Raw genomic sequence first — 10,797 nt, 5'->3', positions numbered from 1 at the left:
AGAAAGCTCATTGGCAGCTCATACCAATATTTTCCTTTCATTTAGTAATAGAGGGTTCTCCCACCTCTTTTACTACTTAAACATCACTAACACAAAATAAAAATCAAACCGAAGAATGGCTTCGCTCATGACATGATAAACACTAAGGGGTGTTCAAATTAAACTATAATTGTTAACTGTAATTGCTAATCAGTGTAATTGTTGCATTTTATAGGTTAATTAATCGAACTGTTAAGATTAAATGATTTCGGTTAATCAAACTGGTAAACGTGTCGGTTAACAATTATTGTTACGAATATTGATAATTGGTTAACAATTGGTTAGCCGTTAATAAATTATAATTAACTATAGTTTTTTAGAGAGAATAAAATTAGAAATAAAATCAAAATGGTTCTTCCATTTTTTTAGTTATCATGTTTATCTTAGAGCACATTAAATCAAGCACAAAAAAAATATTATTTTAAATTGCAAAATATAAATATGTAAATAAAATTTTAAACTGAAAAAAATGAATATACCTCATAATATATATTTCTATAAAAATAAAATACATCTACAAATAATATATATATATATATCAACATAAATTTTATGAAAATTTAAAACTTTTATATTATGTTGTTTTAAAAAAATTATTATAAGTTAATTTCAAGTTAATTTGTAACTAAATAGTTAATAATAATTAACTATTTTTAATAATTAAATTATAATTAGTATAATTTAATAATCATTATAACAATTAACTGATCATTAAGATAACGGTATGGTTAACTGACTATAAACACCATCAAAAGCTCAAGAGAATCGTCCCATGTGATTATATGATACTACTTTTAAAACCTTTCATATTTTCTGTAAGAAATATCCCCCAAGTCTAACCCTCCCTTCCGGCCTACCCTTTTTGATTTTCCATGTGCATCGTCCATTTTTCATATGATAAGCATGGTCCATGGACCATCAATTTTTTTCCACATATAACTATTTAATCATTTTCAAATCATATTACTCTAACTAACGATGATTACAAAAGATTAAGCAAATTGAGATGAAGGTTAGTGGAACAGACACTTGTATATTTGCAGTAAGCAATACCGACATAAGGCAGATACAGTGTTCCATGACCAACCGTAATCAACCGACAGTTTAATTAAAAGCTAAATCAAGTGGGAAATAAAGAGTGACCGACATGTGTTGGACATGAAACATCAGATTAGTAACTTTACGTCAACACGTGGCAGAGCAGAATCGGATTCAGTACAATGTCACAATCTTCTTATCTGCTATATGTAATAATTTTATGGCTTTCTGCAGAATAGTCAAACCCTCTTAGTTTCGCCTTATTTTATAAATTCAATATTTCTCAGAAACAGTAAGATGTGTTATGTACAACAATCTTAATATATTATTAAAGAAAAATATTATAAAGAATATTAATTTTTTTAATATTTTCAGTAAAAAATTATTTTTTAACGAAAATATTAATATTAGGCGCTACTTAAAATATTTAACATTATCGATAAAGTACTATCTAAAATATTATTTTTTTATACCAGAAATATTAATATCAAGTTCTACCGAAATTAGTCGATGAAATTAATATTTCTAATAAAAAAAATTTAAATAACGTTTTAACGAAAATATTAAAAATTATTAATACTGTTAGCAAGCTAGGAATAGCTTGTAAAGTTCAAGAATACAGAATGTTTCTCTTATTTTCTTAAGCATATCAAGTACACTGGTTTTATACTAGTTTTGCAACAACATACAACAACTTTAACTACCTTAACTACATGTTAACTGCACGCTAACAGCTTTAACCAACCTTGATTGATAACTGCTCTAATATTCCCTCTGCTTTTCCTCCTGCTTCAACAAGACAGTACACACATCTTGGTTCGAAATACTTCAAATGCAGCTTTAGTTAGAGGTTTAGTAAGGCCGTCTGCCACCTGATAGTTAGCTGGAACATAGCTAACACACAGCGCTTTTGCTGCAACCTTCTCCCTGATAAAATGGACATCCATCTCCACGTGTTTTGACTGAGCATGGTAAACCGGGTTCATGCTCATTGCGATGGCACTCGTGTTATCACACCAGATAATTGGATCCTCGCGCTGCTTCACACCTAGACTGAGTAACAACGCATTAATCCAGGTTACTTCTGCAGCTGCGTCTGCTACGCTACGATACTCCGCTTCCATGGTTGACCTGGAAACGGTCTTCTGCTTCTTCGAGCTCCACACCACAGGACATTTGTCAAGAAACACAGCATGGCCAGATACGGACCTCCGATCGTTCGCATCACCTCCCCAATCTGCATCTGCAAATGCTACTAGCTTCAGTCTTGCTTCACCAGCTAAGAACGTGAGCCCATAATCCAAGGTACCAGCCAAATAACGAAGTATACGTCTGACTGCTCCCATGTGAGACTCACAAGGTGCATGCATATGCTGAGCTGCCTTGTTCACGCTAAATGCAATATCGGGACGAGTGTGACACACATAGAGAAGTGCACCAACTAAGCTTCTATATTCACGAGCATCTGGGAGTAAAGTTTCTGCTTCATGAATCAATTTAGTTGATCCAACCATAGGTGTAGTTGCCGAATTAGAATTTAGCATGTTTGCCTTTTCTAGTAGCTCCAGAATGTACTTCTTATGTGAGAGAACTAATTTACCACTGCTTCTCTTGACCTCAATACAAAGAAAAAAACTTAGTTCACCCAAGTCCTTGAGTGAAAAATCTCCTTGCAAGAGTTGAACCACTCTTTCAACATCATTCACACTGTCCCCAGTAATAATTATGTCGTCCACATAAACTAACACAAATGTATAAGAATTGTCTACACACCTCACAAAGAGTGATACATCAGCTAAGGATTCGACAAAACCCATTCCCTCAAGACTTACCTTCAGCTTATCATGCCAGTTTCTGGGTGCCCGGCGAAGCCCATATAGAGCCTTGTGCAGCTTACACACGAGCGGTGACCCATCAGCATCAACTTCTTCAAATCCTGGAGGTTGCTGCATGAACACCTCCTCAGATAGCTCACCATTCAAGAATGCATTATTTACATCAACTTGGCGTAGTGACCAGTTTTTAGTGACAGCAAGGGACAACACAACATTCAGCGTGACAAATTTCACAACGGGACTGAACGTATCCTTGAAATCATACCCAGGTACTTGCGAGTACCCTTTGGCAACCAGTCATGCTTTATATCATTACACAGACCCGTCTGGATTCTTTTTGATTTTAAAGAGCCATTTGCAGCCAACAACGTCTCGCCCACTAGGCAAGGGAACAAGAGACCAAGTCTTGTTCTCCTGTAACGCCCCAAGTTCTGCATCAATAATTGATTTTCAACTAGGCGATAGCAGAGCAGCTCGAACACTAGTAGGTATTGTGTCATCAAAGAAACTGGTGTATACTTTTGGCTTAAAAACACCGCACTTACTGCGTGTGAGCATGGGGTGCTTGTTTCCAGTAACTTCATCATCAGCATGTTGTAGTTGAATAGGGATTGATGTGCTAACACCAGCATCACTAGAGTCACCATGAGCTAGACCAGATGAATTAACTGGACTAGCTATATGATTTGAACTAGATGAACGAGCTGGACTAGGTTGGTGAGGAGAAAGTTCACTATTACCATTACTGGATGCAAACCTTGCTACACTCGACACATCCTCATGTGCAGTATGCGAGCCAACTTCAACTGAAATGTCTCTTTCAGCACTGGATCCACGTTCCATGGAAGCTCCACGTATACTGAATTTATCTACATCAGTGACCACCTTCAGTGACTGAGATTGGTGATCAGTCTTTTGAGGTGAAGATTTTGTACGAGTGGTACCTGCAAAAGGAAAATGTAACTCATCAAATACAACATGCCTCGAGACATATATGCGACCATCAGGTGCTAGGCATTGAAATCCTTTGTGATGGGGGTTGTATCCAAGGAAAATGCATGGATGTGATCGAAACTGAAGTTTATGCTTCAAGAAGGGTCTCAAGTGTGGAAAGCATCGACAACCAAACACGTTTAATGCCTCATACTCGGGTTTCTTGCAAAATAACTTCTCAAATAGTGACATTCCTTGCAATATTTTGGTTGGTAACCTGTTAATTAGGTGAATTGCAGAAACCACTGCATAAGACCAAAAACGAATACGCATAGATGCTAGTGCAAGAAGCAAAAGTGCAAGTTCGATAATGTGACGATGCTTGCGTTCCACCACTCCGTTATGTTCTGACGTGTGTGGAAACGTGACACGGTGTGTGATGCCTTCCTTAAGCAGAAGAGTTGACAAAAGTCTATATTCTCCTCCCCAGTCACTTTGGACTGCCATAATAGGGAGACTAAACTGATTTTTAACTAGTCGTTGAAACAACCCGAATGCAGTGATAGCTTCAGTCTCGTCTTTCAAGAGATAAAGCCAGGAATGCCGAGTACAAGCATCAATGAAGGTGACATAGTACTTAAAGCCATTTGAGACAACTGGTGCAAGTCCCCATAAATCTGTAAACACGAGCTGAAATAGGGTGTCATACACATCATTTGAACCATGAAAAGGTAGTTTGTGACTCTTCCCCATGTAGCAAGCAATGCACGTTTTATTTATTGAATTTGAGATATTTACATTCAACTGTTTACAGATTCTAACTAAACTATCGTGAGATGGATGCCCCAATCTTCGATGCCACAACTCATATGAGTCAAGGGATATATCCATGAAACTTACCTCTGCAGCCACTAGAGTTGTCATTTGAGGGTCAACAACAAATGAGTACAATCCGTCTTCTTATTTCCCACGAAGCAAAACCACACCAGTATCTTCATCACGAACACAACACTCGTGTGCAAGAAACTCAAAGAAAGCATTATTGTCCCTAGCAAGCTTTGAGACAGATAAGAGATTCTTAATTATTCTTGGTACATGTAACAAATCATTCAATAACAATGCTCGAGATGATGAACACAAGGTAGTATTACCAACTGCCTTAACATCTAAGGCCATTCCATTACTGATTACCAGTTTACTTGGTCTGTTATAATCATCTTTATGACTGAACACAACTTCATCGGGTGTAACATGGTGTGTGGCACCCGAGTCTACCACCCACCGTTCACGAGTTGCTGTAGATACAAGCCCTTGGGGATGAGAATCAGTCTGAGATCCATCGTTTCGAATATGAAAACATTCACACTCAACAACTTTGACTTCACCCATGGAGTAGTATGCATTGCCAGACTAATCTTTGGAGTACGTTTTACTGCCAGCTGTAACCCCAGGGAAGTCTTGATCTAGGCGATACTAGCAACTGTCCACAAGGTGGCCGTTCTTCCCACACAATTGACACTGCATGTATCGACCACGTCCTCAGCCTCTTCCTCAAGACCTACTGCCAGAATTGACTGGTGGCCGAGAAGATTTATGATCATAGGAGTAATTAGAGGCAGAAGATCTATTCATACCTGATCATTGAGCAACGTTTGCATTAATTGGCAGTGTCTCAGGCTGATCACCAAAGCCAGCTAGCTATGTTTCTGCATCCATCGGCATGGTACACACAGCATCAAGACTCAACAATTCTCGAGTGGTCGTTATAATCGCCACAAACGGTTGGTACTCACGAGGAAGGCCCTTTAACAAACTTGCAACATGCTCACCTTGAGACACCATGCTGCCACATGACTCCAATGCATCACATACCTCTTTTACACGCGTGACATAAACCCTCATCGAGTCATCACCCTTCTTGAGAGACTGCAACTTGTAGTGCATGCTTATAACTGCAGTCGTGGATCTGTTTCCAAAGAACTGAAGCACCGTGCTCTAAACCACCGAGGCTGTTTCTGTACCTATGAATTGTGGCAAGAGATGAGGACTAATCGTGGAGAGTAACCACGACGCAAGGGCACTATCTTGTGCAATATAGTCTTTATACAACTCATTCGGGACCACTTCGCCATCATCACTGACCACAGTTTGAGGTGGCGTCCTTACCGTTCCCATCAAGAATCGTTCAAAACGATGGCTGCACACCGTCAGCACCACTTGCTGTTTCCAAAGAAGGAAATTGGTTTCATCAAGAACAACATTTACCTTTTTGTTGGAGAATGCTTTGGCATTTCTTGCAGCAAAATCCACGAACAGGGAAGATCCACCACTACTCACATGATGAACAAAAGCACAACTTTTGCAGGGACAAGAGTTTACACAGCAGAGACAAAACATATTTTCCCAGGAAGACTAGCGAATGATACCATGTTAGCAAGCTAGGAATAGTTTGTAAAGTTCAAGAATACAGAATGTTTCTCTTATTTTCTTAAGCATATCAAGTACACTGGTTTTATACTAGTTTTGCAACAACATACAACAACTTCAACTACCTTAACTACATGTTAACTGCACACTAACAGCTTTAACCTCCCTAACCAATCTTGACTGATAACTGCTCCAATAAATACTTTTAGTAAATTTTTTCCTTAACAATATATTAAAATTATTGTACAGTAGAACTACCGCAACCCCACGAGAAACAACATGCAAACTATGGAATCAATTGACTTTTTGTTTTCGTTTTATGTTTTAAAAATGTCTTGGTTGTCCTTGTTGGTATAGTTGGATTGCATAAACTAGGATAATGTTTTCTTTTATATTCTTTTGGTTTGATACTTGATTTTTGTTTTAATGAAGATTTCGTCAAGCTTTTTCATATTACTAATAACGTAATTAAGATAACTATTCGATTTTGTCAAGTTAAATTTTTTAAAGTTATTCGAGTTAATAAATTTTATTTTATAACTCAATTTCTAGTTGAATTTTTTTAGTCGAGTCAAATTGTTTGAATTTATGTTTAAATTTAATTATAAATATTTAAAATATTATGATCCCATTTGATTTAAATTTAAATGATTTTCTACAATCGTATTATACGGAACCACATGGTGTTTGGGAGAGACTGTTGCCCCTCCCAAGTTTTTTGATATAGTAATATTTTAGGTCCTTTCTAATTTAAATATTAATTAAATAAGACATTTATCTCTCTCAATTTTTAAATTTAAATACTTAATAAATTATTAGTTTTTCGTATAAAACTAAGTTTGTCTATTTAATATTTGATCATAGCTCCATCTCTGAATATATATATATTTAGTTGAAAGACTCAATTCAAATTTAAAAATCAATTCACCAATTACTAAATTTTTTTAGTTATTCAAGTTTTATTTTATAACTTAACTCGAATTTAAATTTTTTTGAGTCAAATCAAGTTTATAAAATTATGAGTCAAAATTTTTATAATCAAGTCAAATTAAAATGATGAAAATTTTAAATTGAGGCGAATTTTGCTCACCTCCAAACATAATGTGTCAACCAGCTTTGGTTGTAATTTTCTTTTTCTCAGGAGCTCACTTCTTCACCTTTTGACTGCAGAAATTTTAGCTTCTTGATGCATTTAAGACCCTTTTCTGCAATTCTAACCTAACCCTCGTGGTTTTGATTTTGATTTCAAAGGACTTGAATGCAGTGGTCATCAAATCTCAACTATAATATGACACATATTCTTACTTTGAAAATTTTCCAACTAAGCTAATTGAATTCATGTTAGACTATTAGAACAATCTACTCCTACTCAATTTTGATATTATTAGAATAAATAACTTGAAATGGTTTACAAAATCTGACAAATGAACGTGAATTTAATATAGTCTATTGGTAGAAGAGAGCGTTATTCTTTTTATAGGTCACGAATAAAAATTAATTGTAGAATGTGTATATGATTAATAATTATGAAAGATTTTGAATAAAAATTAATTTATAATTAAAGTATACTATTAAAAAAATTAATTATCATATCGACCCGTTTTTTCTTTAAGTCAAAACCTTTGATTCCTCCTAAGAGTTGGCGTTTAAAAGTCTCATCTGCTACAACTGCACTTTGGCTATTTGAAAAAGATATGTTGCTCCATAAAACAGTATGACGAGAGTCTTTGAAATGGTCCAAGCAAAACTCTAGGTTTTTTCTTCTTCTTTTTCCTTGGTTTATTATAGTGGAGGCCGCTCAATAACATCAGAAATTATAAATAAAACAGAAAGGGTTAATTACCCCATTCATACATGAATTATACCCAATTCTTAATTTCATACATAAAGTTTAAAAATTCTCGATTAAATACGTAATGTTTTCTTCCGTTAACGGGTATACCCATTTCCGTCACGGAAGATGACGTGGAACCACTGACCTATAAAAATCTGACACATGGTGAATAAAATAATTTTTTTTAAAGATTTTTTTTTCGAAATATATTTCACCCATTTGGCTCCTAATGTCCACGTCGGTTCAACGGTCAGAAACCCATATTCGCAAAGGGTTGTCTTAAAAAAAATCGAGGATTGCAATTCTCAGAATTTCGAATCAATTCAAGGGTTGTCTTCTGAAATTTCATGTAAACACGTGTTCGTTTGGATTTCATTTGGGTTTTATTTGGATTATTTTCAATTTGTTTTGGTTAATTTGACGAATTTGTTTCTAGGTTCTTAATTTGGGTAATTTTACAAATTTGTTTGCAAAGGCAGTTATTCATTTGTGTATTTTCACGATTTGTTTTTAGAGTTATTTTCGATTTCATATGGGTTGTTGCTTATTTCGTTGTTTTAGTTGTTTTTCATAGTGTACTTTTTATTTAGTTGTTAATCTTAAGCTTGTTTTAGTTGTATAAGGTTGGTGTACTTGAACAATTGAAATGTTTATGAAATGTTACTTTTTATACATCTATTGCACATTTGCAGTACCAAAGATGTTAACATTCATTTAAATTTACAGTTATATAAAGTTGACCAAAATTTTCATTCAAGGTTAACAAAATATATAAAGTTACCATATTTTCATTCAATATTTGACAAAATACATAAAGTTTAACTAAAGTAAAGTTGTACAAAATATGATAAAAGGTAGTTCATTTAATAGTTCTTTAACAGAGTTTAACACAAAATGCAAAGGGATAATTCATCTACTTCCATGGTGTTGTTGCATGTGGTGGTGATGGTTGTTGTGTTGCTGCCTGTTGTGTTGGTGCCTGTGTGTTGGTGCCTGTTGTGTTGCTGTTGTCTGCTGAGGTTGTTGTTTACTAGGACATTTCCTTGAGTTATTTCCCTGTCTGAAACATAGTTGACACCTTTGTATGACTCCTCTTTTAGACAATCTTGTTCCACAACTACTTTCACATTATTCTTGCATTCTCTTCTTTTTCGGTCTTCCATTGTAACATCCCAAAAGCCGGTTCAGTGACTAAAATACAAATTCTAAAAACTTAGTGCTTAATTTTGAAATAAGTTAAAAGTTTAGGGACATTATTAGAGAATTTTGTTGCTTTAATTGTAAAGTTTGGAATTATAAGGGTTTTATGGTTTTTTATAAGAGAAGATTTTTATTTCTCTTTTTAAGGGATATAAATACGTGGAAATGAAGGAAAGAAAAGAAAAGTATGGATACTTAGTTTCTTCTTCTCCCTCATTGCTGTGAGTTTCATCTTGAAGGTGAGCTTTGGTAAATTGATTATTTCTTGAGTTTTAAGTTTAGTTTTGATTCTTGGTGTGCTAAGAAATATTAATTAGAGATTAAAGTGTGTTGAAACTCCAAAATGGATGAGTTATGAAGGATTAAATATGAAGAGCTTTTAAGTGAATTATTGAAATAGAAGGAGTTAATAGATTTTGAAGTTGAATTTGACTTGTCAATGGTTAAATTAAAAGATATGAAGTGTTAGAAGTGGACTTAGAACAAGTAGAAATTTTGTACATTCTTGAATTCTATATGGGGGATGAGAATTTGAGGATAAAGGTGTGTTAAATGAATAGGAATTTGTTAGAGTATGTATCCTTAAGTTAAGAGTGTCAAAGGAACTAAGTTAGGAAGGGTTTAAGTTGATTTGGAGGGATTTTCGGGCATCAAAAGGAAAACTGGGCAAGGGGGTATCGGTACTGCTTCAATAGGTACCGATACCTCAAGAGTAAAAATAGTGAATACATTCAAAGGGTATCAATACCTGGGAGGGTGGTATCGGTAACATAGGTACCGATACCATGAAAATGTCGAATGCAATTTTGGTACCGATACCCATGTAGGTATCGATACCCTAAGCTAAGGTAGTATTGATACCCTATAGTGGGTATCAATACATCTTCAAATCGAAATTGAAAATAGACTTTTCTTTTAGCTTAAGAAATTAAAGATTTAATTATAATCATTGGAATGTTGAAATGTATACATGATTGTGTAGATATCGATCGAGAACAACATTCGAACAAGTTTACAAGTAATAGTCATCGAGAAGAGATAAGGGATCGGTATTGACTAGTGAGGCCAGGTGAGTGCATACTAGTGATATGTAATGTTTAATGGAAATTGGACTTGCGATGAGTCTATTTCCTAGAGTAATATGCATGAAGTCATGAACATGAGCATGGTTTGATATGATTATATGTGTTATATATTGATATGCTTTGTATATGATACCTGATTTATATAAAATACTATTATGTGATAATGAGAAATCATAAAATAAGTTATTTAATGATATGCTTATAAGATATAAGCCATGTAAGTATATCCTATGGATATAATACATAAGAATGAAATGTAAACTACACATACGTGATAAGTCATTAAGATATGTGACTGTGAGAATATTTAAGAGAACAACATATAAATCAGAAGATAATAAATTAAGAGACTCTATGAAAATAATATATAAATTAGGGGACATGAACATAACGATGATATGAACCT

The sequence above is a fragment of the Hibiscus syriacus genome, unplaced genomic scaffold, assembly GCF_006381635.1.
Source record: "Hibiscus syriacus cultivar Baekdansim isolate YM2019G1 unplaced genomic scaffold, ASM638163v2 tig00110912_pilon, whole genome shotgun sequence".
Taxonomy (NCBI): Eukaryota; Viridiplantae; Streptophyta; class Magnoliopsida; order Malvales; family Malvaceae; genus Hibiscus; species Hibiscus syriacus.
Note: the sequence above shows the minus strand (reverse complement) of the source record.